This window comes from Leopardus geoffroyi, chromosome C1 (assembly GCF_018350155.1).
Source record: "Leopardus geoffroyi isolate Oge1 chromosome C1, O.geoffroyi_Oge1_pat1.0, whole genome shotgun sequence".
In the NCBI taxonomy this organism is placed as follows: Eukaryota; Metazoa; Chordata; class Mammalia; order Carnivora; family Felidae; genus Leopardus; species Leopardus geoffroyi.
The window spans coordinates 45,010,787-45,021,355 of record NC_059328.1 but is presented as its reverse complement, the minus strand read 5'-3'; the positions used below and the strand labels follow the sequence as shown (position 1 = coordinate 45,021,355).

At 44.6% G+C, this 10,569-nt stretch overlaps 1 long non-coding RNA gene across 1 annotated transcript; it reads right to left on the bottom strand.

Moving 5' to 3' along the window:
- Positions 1 to 4,367: 4,367 nt before the first annotated feature.
- On the bottom strand, positions 4,368 to 8,527 carry LOC123599984. Its single transcript, XR_006713400.1, has 2 exons — positions 7,931 to 8,527; positions 4,368 to 7,049 (listed from the first exon to the last, which is right to left on the bottom strand). It is a non-coding gene; the product is annotated as an uncharacterized LOC123599984 (long non-coding RNA).
- Between the last annotated feature and the right edge of the window lie 2,042 nt (positions 8,528 to 10,569).

Sequence of the window (10,569 nt, the reverse complement as noted above, 5' to 3'; positions counted from 1 at the left end):
TCCAAATACATTAAGGAATACTCTCTTAATAAAGAAATAAGTAATCTAATAAATAAAAAGTGAGCAAAAGGCATGAACAGACATTTCACATAAATCAGAGAAACACAAATGGCCCATCAACATATAAAAATGTTCATCCCCATTAGCAAACAGAAAAATACTAACTAAAGCCACAGTAATTATTTTCGACTCACAGATGGGCAAAACTTGCAAGTACAACAACACTGTTGTTGACAGTGTTTCAGTTGACAACACTGAAAGCTGGCTAGTGGGGAGCGATGGGAATTTTCATATGCTGGTGATAGCTCCCTGTACGTTAGCATAAGCACACAGGGCAACAATCCAGCATGATCTTTGTATGGTAAAGATACACGTACACGGGGACCTGGCAATTTCTTTCCCAAGGCACAGCATAGAGCAGCTCTTGAATTTTTGCAGCAGGAGACGCTCTCAAGGCTCATGACGACATTGTTGGTAAGAGAAAAACAACTTGAAACAGCCCCCGTGTTTGTCAGTAGAAAACACAGAAAACTGAGTAGGCATTCCTCCTATAGAACACTGTGGGGCAACTTTATGTATACATTTCAAAAATGTAACACTGAAAAAAGCAAGTTGAGGAATAATATACGTAGTATGACACCTTTATTATAAAGCCCCAAATACATAAGTGTTCACAATATATCATTTGGGGGTGCGTACATATAATAAGCTACCGTGAAAAACAGTTATGAGGAACGCAAATTCTGGCCAGAAAGAGGGCCACAACTGAAAAGGAGCACCCTGGCGAGGGGGAGGGGGGGCTTCAAAAGCATCGAGAGCCTTTTATTTCTTCACCTGAGGCTTGGGCACACAAACATTTGTTTTGTTATTCCTACACTGATATGCACATGATATATTCTTCTGTGTGAATGAAACGTGTCATAATCAAAAGTACTATCTGAGCGTTACACAAATTCTGAATGTAGGAATGTATAAAGAAAACCTCACTTCCAATTCTATCCATAGATGACTATTGTTGATTATTTTATATCCCACCGCATTAAAAAGTTTTTAAAATCGTACAAAAAGTGGCTGGAAGCCTTTGACAGATAGTAATTGGTTCTTGGATGATAGCTTTTTCAAAAAAAGGAGAGATTGGTATAATAGATTTGGAGACCGCGCTCTCTCTCTCTCATGCACACACACACACACACACACACACACACACACACACACACAGGGGCAGGGACCACTTTATAACAGTTTGCTTCCCTAACTGGCCGCTGGCAAATTTATTTTAACTACAAAATACATCTCAGAAATGTTAGAATGTGAAAAAAACTACATCTTCAAATCTAGAAAATATGCTAGCTTCGTATAGCTGGAGCAGAGAGTTCCAGTGGAGGGAGAAAGGAGTGGAGAACAACCAGACACGAATCTGGAAAGTGAAGCTGGTGCCAGATGGCATATAGGACTTTGCCTGGAAAGCCGAGGAGCACGCAGACCCTGGTCCATGTTATGTGGCCAAACATTTTGATTGTACCCCCTTCTTTGTAAAGAAAAGAGAAATGAGTCTATGTCTATAACATGTTATAAATTATATATGTTTATTCCTCTACTAATAAACTATACACGAGAAGTAATACTTTCCTCCTACACTCCAAAGCATTGTCTTGAGTGCTTTCTGAGAAACTCACACACACCCCCCTACTGCAGAGCCTCTGCTCTGCACAAAGTCTATGGAAGGGTTTTATTTTATTACTTTTTAAAATTTTTTAATGTTTGTTTATTTTTGAGAGAGAGAGGGAGAGGAGGAGGAGCAGAAAGACAGGGAGACATAGAATCTGAAGCAGGCTCTGGGCTCTGAGCTGTCAGCACAGAGCCAGATGAGGGGCTCGAACCCACGAACCGTGAGATCATGACCTGAGCTGAAGTCAGACACTTAACCAACTGAGCCACTCAGGCACCCTTATGGATGGATTTTAAACAGGGGGGTAATATGCTCAGATGTGCTGTCTGTTCAATCCATGTTAAATAAGAACACAAATGAATTCTTCAATAATTAAGTGAAAAATCCAAGGGATAAGCTCTGGAAACACTGCAAAAGACAGAATGGAAAGGGAAAGACAGAGGAGGGGTAGCAGGTATCTAAGTTGCCCAGGATATGGGTTTGGATTAAACTGCGCACTTACCTCCAAAGTCAACACCAGAGGAGGATGGAGTGAAAGGGAGTGTTTTGAGGTTTAGTTCACAAGTAAATTTGATATAACTAAAGATCGCATTAGATGTGACAGTTGAGAAAGTGACAGTTGTTGAGGGTCACCATGACGGGAATGGGTCATGATACCCTACCTGGGACAAAGAACCCCAGAAAGAAGAGCAGGGCTGCAAAGGAACGGGGAGGGTCCATCTTGAACCTGAGAACCTGAGAAGTCTATAAGACAGCATCTGGACCAGAGCACAAGGGGCTGGAGTTTGGGGCGGCTGGGGGCGGGAGGGGTGCGGATAGAGAACTCTTGACTGTAGCCATGATAAAATACCATTATCAGGCCAATTACCAGGCCAACCAGGCCACACCTTATTAGGCACAATACGTGTACGTATGTAGAACAGAAACAAAAGTTTTGCAAGACAATGCTTGTCCTTACTGTGTGGCATGCACTGTCCTATTTTTATTCTATTGTTTATCTAATGCCAATAGCAGTTCATAAACTCAATTTCATGCCTCCAGAGTTTGGAAAACGATAAACTACAGAAAATGGTTTAAATGGAATAATCTGTTCCAATCATGCAAGCAGCAAGTTGTGAGAAGACATTGGACAGGCTTCAGTTTGAATTCCAGAATTAGATCTATGAACTGGGTGACCTTTGTCAAGTCTGAGTCTCAGACTCCTCAGCTGTAACAATTGAAAATAATAGTATTTTACTCCCAGGTTTGTGGGGATCATAAAATAAATGAGCATAAACATGGCAGCAGACATAGGGCTGAGCCCCTCCTTATCCCTTTCCAACTGTGATGGAGAACACAAACTATTGAGGCATTTTTTTTCCCTAGGAAGCCCACCAATTTCCTGACAGTGGATATCAAAGCTTAACTACTCAACCCAAAAATTAGAGACAAAATTAAGACTGAGTTGACCTTGTTTTACCCAGAGATTTCAGGAGATTTATGCAGATATATGGATGCCTTGAAATCCTGCATAATCTGGGCGTCCTGTGACCCAGTAAGGTAATTCTGGGCCAGAGGAAATTGCCCCATACCAAGAAACACTTGAGACGTGCTGTTGTATTGAAGTCATGGCTCAAAGAAAGGTCAGCATGGCCCCGGAGGGCAGAACTGAAAAAGAATACTTGTTGTTGATGGATGTTTTGAAAACATGATGATTAAACATATAATCCCCAAAATAATAGTTTGATATCTCCAAAACCTGAACAAGGTTTAAAAATATATACTCTGGAAATGAAAAATAAAGAGAAGCAAAGAAGGACTGCTGTTGTTAATAAAGTGAGCTTTGGAGTCAAACAGACCTCGTCAAATTTCTATGGAACTTAGTCATCACACAGCCTCGAACAAGTATTCAACCGCTGTGCCTCAGTTTCCTCATCCGGAAAACAAGGATACATAACACTTGACTTGCCAGTGTCGAAAACTCTTACCGTTGTGCTGGACACACAGTTCAGTGGCCGAGGGCAAGGATTTGTGGCCTCAAACCAAAAGGAAATGGGCAGACAGTGTTAAACACGTAATGTGCAGTCTCTAACAGGTACTGATACAATTTATACCATCGGACAGCTAGAGATGGGTCCCATTCCTTTGTGTCTATGTAATCCTTGTAGCCATTTTTAATTGTATTTTTGCGACTATAGGCATCTATTTTTTAGAAACCATCTCCACTGTGATTAACTTCAGGTTTCAGAGAAGTGGACCTATAGGGAACCTACTGTCTAAGCCCCACAACTGAGAACACTCAGACATTTTGAAGACAAAAAAAAAAGTTTTGTTTTTACAACCTTGGGAAGGCTATCTTTGCAACCTTTGGAAATGTTAATAAAAGTTATGTTTAGGGACGCCTGGGTGGCTCAGTCGGTTAAGCGTCCGACTTCGGCTCAGGTCACGATCTCACGGTTTGTGAGTTCGAGCCCCGCGTCGGGCGGGCTCTGTGCTGACAGCTCAGAGCCTAGAGCCTGTTTCAGATTCTGTGTCTCCCTCTCTCTCTGACCCTCCCCCGTTCATGCTCTGTCTCTCTCTGTCTCAAAAATAAATAAACATTAAAAAAGATTAAAAAAAAAGTTATGTTTACCTTTCAAACATATACATTGCTTTTTTTACCACATCGTGTTTGCCACATATAAAAATGTAAACTCAAATTGAAATAACTGAACGACAGTTTAGGACTATGCCATTTGCTTTCGTTTCTTCATGATTATAGGGACTTAGCATACACACACACACACACACACACACACACACACCACAAAATAGGCGCTTTCATGCCCCTGGGCTTTTATTCAAGTTGTGGCTTCAACTCCTGTTGTCCTTTGTCCTTTTCTTCCCCAGAGTGAATCCTTGATCCTTGTCCATTCCCCTTCAGCTCCAGTATCTTCTCCTTGGTCCTACCTTTCCCAACTTGGCCCACCCTCTGTTGAAAGAATGAAACATTCCTCTTCTCTGCTCCCGGAGCTTTTTCCCACGTGGTTAAAACCCAGCTGGGGCGCCTGGGTGGCTCAGTCAGTTGAGCATCCAACTCTTGATCTCAGCTCAGTTCTTCATCCTAGGTTGTAAGCCCCGTGTGGGGCTCCCTGCTGGGCGTGAAGCCTGCTTAAAAAACAAAACAAACAAACAAAAAAACCCACATAGCAATCAGTGGCATAAATGAATAGAAGAATGTTACTTAGTTTTTAAGAAACGCTACCTCAGTACTCCATAAATGAGCGTTAAACTGCTATAGCAAAACAAGATAGACCCAAAATAGAAGGGCACTTGCAAGATGGAAGTTTCTTTCTTCCGGGGCACCTGGGTAGCTCTGTCGGTTCAGCGTCAGACTCCGGCTCAGGTGGAGACCTCACGGTTCGTGAGTTTGAGCCCCACATCGGGGCCTCCACTGCCAGCACGGAGCCCACTTTGGATACTCTGTCTCCCCTTCTCTCTTTCTCACTCACCAGTCCTGAGTGGGGATTCCAGGTCAGCGGGCAGCTCGCCTCCATGTGGTCACTCAAGGACTCAGGCTGACCTTGGCTCTGGCAACTGCAACACCTGCCTGCATTCCAAGGTGGCTCTGGTATTTGTCATTCTAGTGCAGGGGAAGGCACGGAGGAAGAGCACCCACAGGGGGCACTACCGGGTGTGACTCATGCCACCTCTCTTCAGGCTCCCCTGGGTACATCTGGGTGGGAGTCCACAGCGCCTGCCACATTCCCATGAGAGCAGTGGTTGTGCCTTGTTCATTCATCTGTGTTTCTACAATGCCCAGCAGAGTGCTGGGGACAGCTCAACCCTCTCACCGACGCCAAGGCCATCCCCAAGTGCCCACAATGCCAATCCCCACAATTTACAGCCTTCACTTTTCCCTTAATACTTGCTACTACTCAACACATGCATTTCACGTATTCATTTTGTCTCTTTTCCACCTGCTCCCCCACTCTAGGATGCCCTCCGTGAGGGCAAGAATTTCTGTCTGTTCCCCCTTTTTCCTTTGGCACCTATAACAATGCCTGGCATGTAATAGTTGCTCAATAAATATTTGCCAAATGAAAGACTACAGAGAGGAAAGCTTCTCCTCTGAGGGCTCCAGGTCCAGGGCTCTGAGAGCTTCTTGTGCTAAGCTCTCCGGTTGCCTGTGAAAACAAGACGGGAAAAGGCTGTGGAGCATTCAGCGTTCCAGCTGACTTCAATTAACTCCTCAATCCGAAGCTGGTGAGTGAATTGGCAAGCTCCCTTTTTTGAAGACCAGATCTTTTAACACAACACTGTGTACTCCAGGACTAAGTACGCATTTAGCAACTGCAGACCAATAAATCTGCTTACAAAGGGGATGAACGATGGGAAGGGACTTTGAAAAACATGAAGCCATACACAAAACGAAGAGTGGTGCTTAAAACCAGTCCTTGCTTTTGTACGGAAAATGGGCTTTACTCTCAAAGCCTCGTGACAGGCTGAACTGTTGGGTGGTGGAACAGAGCTCTGGCAGAGAATCTACAACAGAGTGGGTTCTGTCTCAACCGTCCTGAGATGGGCCAGGGAAATGGTCAGGAGGGGGGGGTGTCCCGCTGAGATCACAAGGGCCTGGGCCCATGAGAAAGTGTAGCTGCTAATGTGCAAGTCACTGAGAGGCAAGTGCCACTGGTAAGTCAGTGGGAACCTCCAAGGGGTTCCCCAAAGGGTCGTCGGGGGCACCAGAGAACTGAGGAGAAATGCAAATTCACACTTGGTTGTAGGACTGTGAGCCAGGGATGGGATGTGCAGACGTCGACTGCTGTGGCAATGGAGACTCCAGAGAAAAGACAAGGGGTCCTATGAGAGGGGAGGATAGACAGATGCAAGCCAATATTAAGCACCTACTATATACCAAATACCATGCTGGGTGAATGTATATACCTCATGCCTTTTACTCCTTTCTCCTATAACCATTATCATCATCATCGTATTAATATTGACTTCAAAACACTCCGTTTATTGAAGGCCTACTAAGAGCCCTAACTAGTACTGAGCTTTGGTATAGCATGATCTCAAAAATTAATTAGTCTTCAAAAATCCTATGGAGTAGATACATTTTCCTTATTTTATGGACTCCCTTAAAGCTCAGAGAGGTCAAGAACTTACCAAGGGTCACTGAAGCCAGGACACAAAAAAGAATCTGAAAGTCTAAACCTGGGTTCCTTCAACCACGCCAAGCTACTAAATAATGTAAACAAACAGCAGGCTTCCTTCTATTTTCCAGTCCCTAAGGCACCAGACCATTGTCGTTTGATATCAATATCCTCTGGGACTGAGGCCAGGCAGGCAATGCCAGGAACTTCTTTTTCATCTCTCTGTTGATCCTTAGGAGGACGTGGTCGGTAGTTGGCTGTACCTGGGACGATGGAACTTGTCAGTCAGAGCCTCAGGCCTCGGTGTCCCCTGTAGCCCCCCGCTCTCGGTTCTGGGGCCCCTGAGCATGGGCACAGCAGGCTGGCAGCTGATCATCCGAAAGCATCCTCTGACCACATCACTCCTTGGCTGAGCACACCACTTCCATCACTCTGGGCACGTCCTAAACCTAGACTTCCAGAAGCCATACCGTCTGCCCACACCCCGCCGTGGAGCGAACACCCTCGAAGCATTTCCCATGTGTCTACGCGCTTTTCACGCGTAAAACCAAGTCAACCGTATGGTGAAGTGACTGTTCCTCTCCTCCCATTTTCCAGAGAGAGAAGCAGGCACAGAGAAGTTAAACAGCTTTCTCCAGGTCACATAGACAGCAGTGCCAGAATTCTGACCCAGGTGCTCTGGCTGTAGGATCAGCCCCTGGCCATTTTTCTCACTTCTGGTCCCATGAGCTTCTCTGCTGCCTTGTCACGGGGAGCCTGTGGAAAGCCATGGGCACTGTCATATTGGCAACAAAGAAAGCAGGGGTCGGAGTCTGGAGCCCACAGGGCCGCCATTGATCCAGTGTTTAAATGTGTCAGACGTGCAATCTAGAAGGCCCCTCAGAAGTTTTGTGGGGTCACGTGCTAGTGGTCCAAAGCGGTGGTGAACTCCGTGGAGCACCCTTGCATTGGCGTCCCTCCTCGGTCACTCCAAGTGCTCCCTAGGATCACTTCCCAAGGAACTACTGGTGCTCAAGTCTATCTCAAGTTCTGCTTCACTGGATATGAGAGTGAAGGGCCCGTACTATAGGAAGGACACTGAGCAAAGAACCCAGAAAATACCGTCCCCAAACCAGCGCTGGTACCTCCCATGCCGTCAACTCACTTCAAGTCTCTGAACCTCAGGCTCTCCCCCTTCATGAAGTGGGTTAAATGAGAGCTGCCCTGTGTACACTCTCCCCCAACAGAGTTGCTGAGAAGATGAGAGCTTGCTGAGACTCTCAAGTACAGGGTTTTGACCCTTTTGGTCTCATTTCTGGCAGGCGCTGGTGTGTGACCGGTGATCGCATGCCTGCACAGGTCAACATGGTATCTGATAACGTCAATAATTCCAACAGGGCAAGTCTTCCAGATGAATTTTTAATATCTGGTTAATTATTTTCAGACACGTATAATCATTCTAGAAGTAACTCAGTACAAAAGAAATCTCCTGTGCTTTGTATGATAGTCAATCTATAGTTCAGTAATGTCTGTTATCAAAAGACTAACATGCTGCCATATTCAATGTTTTTTTTTAAAAGGGGGTTAATATTTTTTTCAAAATTTTCAATAGTTATAAAGGGAAATAGATTGATGTTTCTATAAGAGTATTTCTTAAGAGAGCGATCTTTAGCTAAATGGCTTTAGGAAAGCAGGTTATATTTTTTGAACCTAAAACTTTTTTAGAAGCTTAAGCAAAAATAGGACACCTAGCAGTGCTGAGACATTATTGTTTCTACCCTTTCTTATCAAACTTTTGAAGTTGGATGCTAGAAATTTTGATAATAAGTGGATAATAATTTATAATCATATTAAAATTTTCTCTCAGAAATTCTCCTTCTGTGATGGTGATACCATGCTTTAAGCAGATTTTAACGCTTAGCCATTTGACGTTTAGTCAAAATATATTTTGTGAACCTCTAGTATCTTCTTTTTCTTATGTCCTTTCCTCCAACATCTGGGGATAGTGTGGGCTCCTTTAGGTAAAAGCTGTTTAGTTGCTCATTCACCCATTCATTCATTTATATTAATATAACAAATATTTATTAAGCACCTGCTATGTGCTGGTAGGCACCATTTATATGCCCAATCCCTGAAACAGAGTCCAATAGAGCTATTTTAAATTTCTTGAGCACCAGAACTTTTTTTCTGATAAAACCTTATTTAGCAGAAGATGAAAAGTAAGGGACTCATTCATTCATATGAAATATTGCACCTACAAGTGTCAGGCACCGTGCTAGGCACTGAGGATACAGTATACCAGGCCAAGTCTCTGCCCTAATGGAGATTACACTGTAGTCTGGGAGAAAGAGATGACAACGAAACTTACAAATCACCTGTCGTATCGTAGATGACCACAGAGAAAAGTAAGGCACAGTTAAGAGGGTAAAGAGTCCTGGAGCCAGAGGGGTTACTAATTTTGTACAAAGGTAAGGCAACCTTTGAGCAGAGATATAGCCATCTGGGTTCATCAGAGCCACTGTGACTATTACTGGAATAAGAAAATTATCATAGGAATTAGACCTTACACAGATAAGGGAGGAGCCGGGGAAGGTCTGACTTATAGTTGGGCGAGAGTCATTCATTGGTCCTCCTGAAGCATCAGCATGTGGTGACAAATTGCAGCTTACAGGGACTCTGGGAAGCCCAGGTGTGCAGCCATGGAAGGGGACCATAAAGAAAGCTCAGGAGAAGGTCGACGGAGAGCTGTTGCTTCTATAGCTACCACCCGTACAGGCCATAGCCAAAGAGTCGGTGCAGGTGGAACTTGCCAGGCACTTCTGGATCCATCCATTACCGCATCTGCCTGTAACAACTTTCCTAAAGGAAGGGCCACTGCTCTACTTCGTTTGTCCAAATCTCATGCGTATTCTTTTTCTGTCAACTCTAACCTAGAAGGGTATAGGAGCAGGGATTCTGGAAAAGGCGGGTTCCGTCTTAGCTGAGTCGGCATAGCTTAATTCAGCAGAAAAGGGAAGGAAGTGAGGAGTTAGCCATGAGCCCTCTGGGAGAAGAGACCTTTCCAATAGAGGGAGCAGCAGATGCGAAGGCCCAGAGGTGGCACTACATTTGGCATGATAAAAGTAATGATGAACTACACATTTGAACGGCTCGTTGTTTATAGAACTCTTTGAAGCACCTGTACATAATACTCTGTTCACCCATATTAGTAGACTAAAAACCACAGCCTGGCATAGAACAGAGAGAATACTCAACCAATGATTATTTAATGAGTGGAAAACGTCACAGTGGTCCTACTTTTGGCTTGGCTTGGCTTACCCTGCCCAGCGTTCAAGCCCTCTTCCTATTTGTGGGTAGTCCTCCACAGTGCGGCGTATTGATAAGATCCAGCATCTTGCCCTCCCCAGAGGCTGAATAGCAGAAACCCTTCCCCCCAACCCCGCACTCCCTGGAAAGGCAAATGAAATGGACACAACCCGTCAGATGATTCCACCTAACCTGGAACCTCAAAGAAATAACCCAAAGACACGGAGATGGTGTTAATTGTCCTCAGTCCAGATGACGGCAGCAAGAGTCCAGCACCAGCACATGTCAAGTGGCCATCATGGGGGAGTGGTGAGAACAGTGGTGGTGCCATTGAGGTATCTTAACCAGTCTGTGCCCAGGACATGAGCGTGGCTGGGTTCCCTACTCCCTGCCTCCTTTATTCATACCGAATTTCCCCCGAATTCTGTTACCTAATACCCTTCCGGCGCATTATTTTTCCACAGTCGACCAGAGTGAGTTCTGTTACTTGCAACTGAG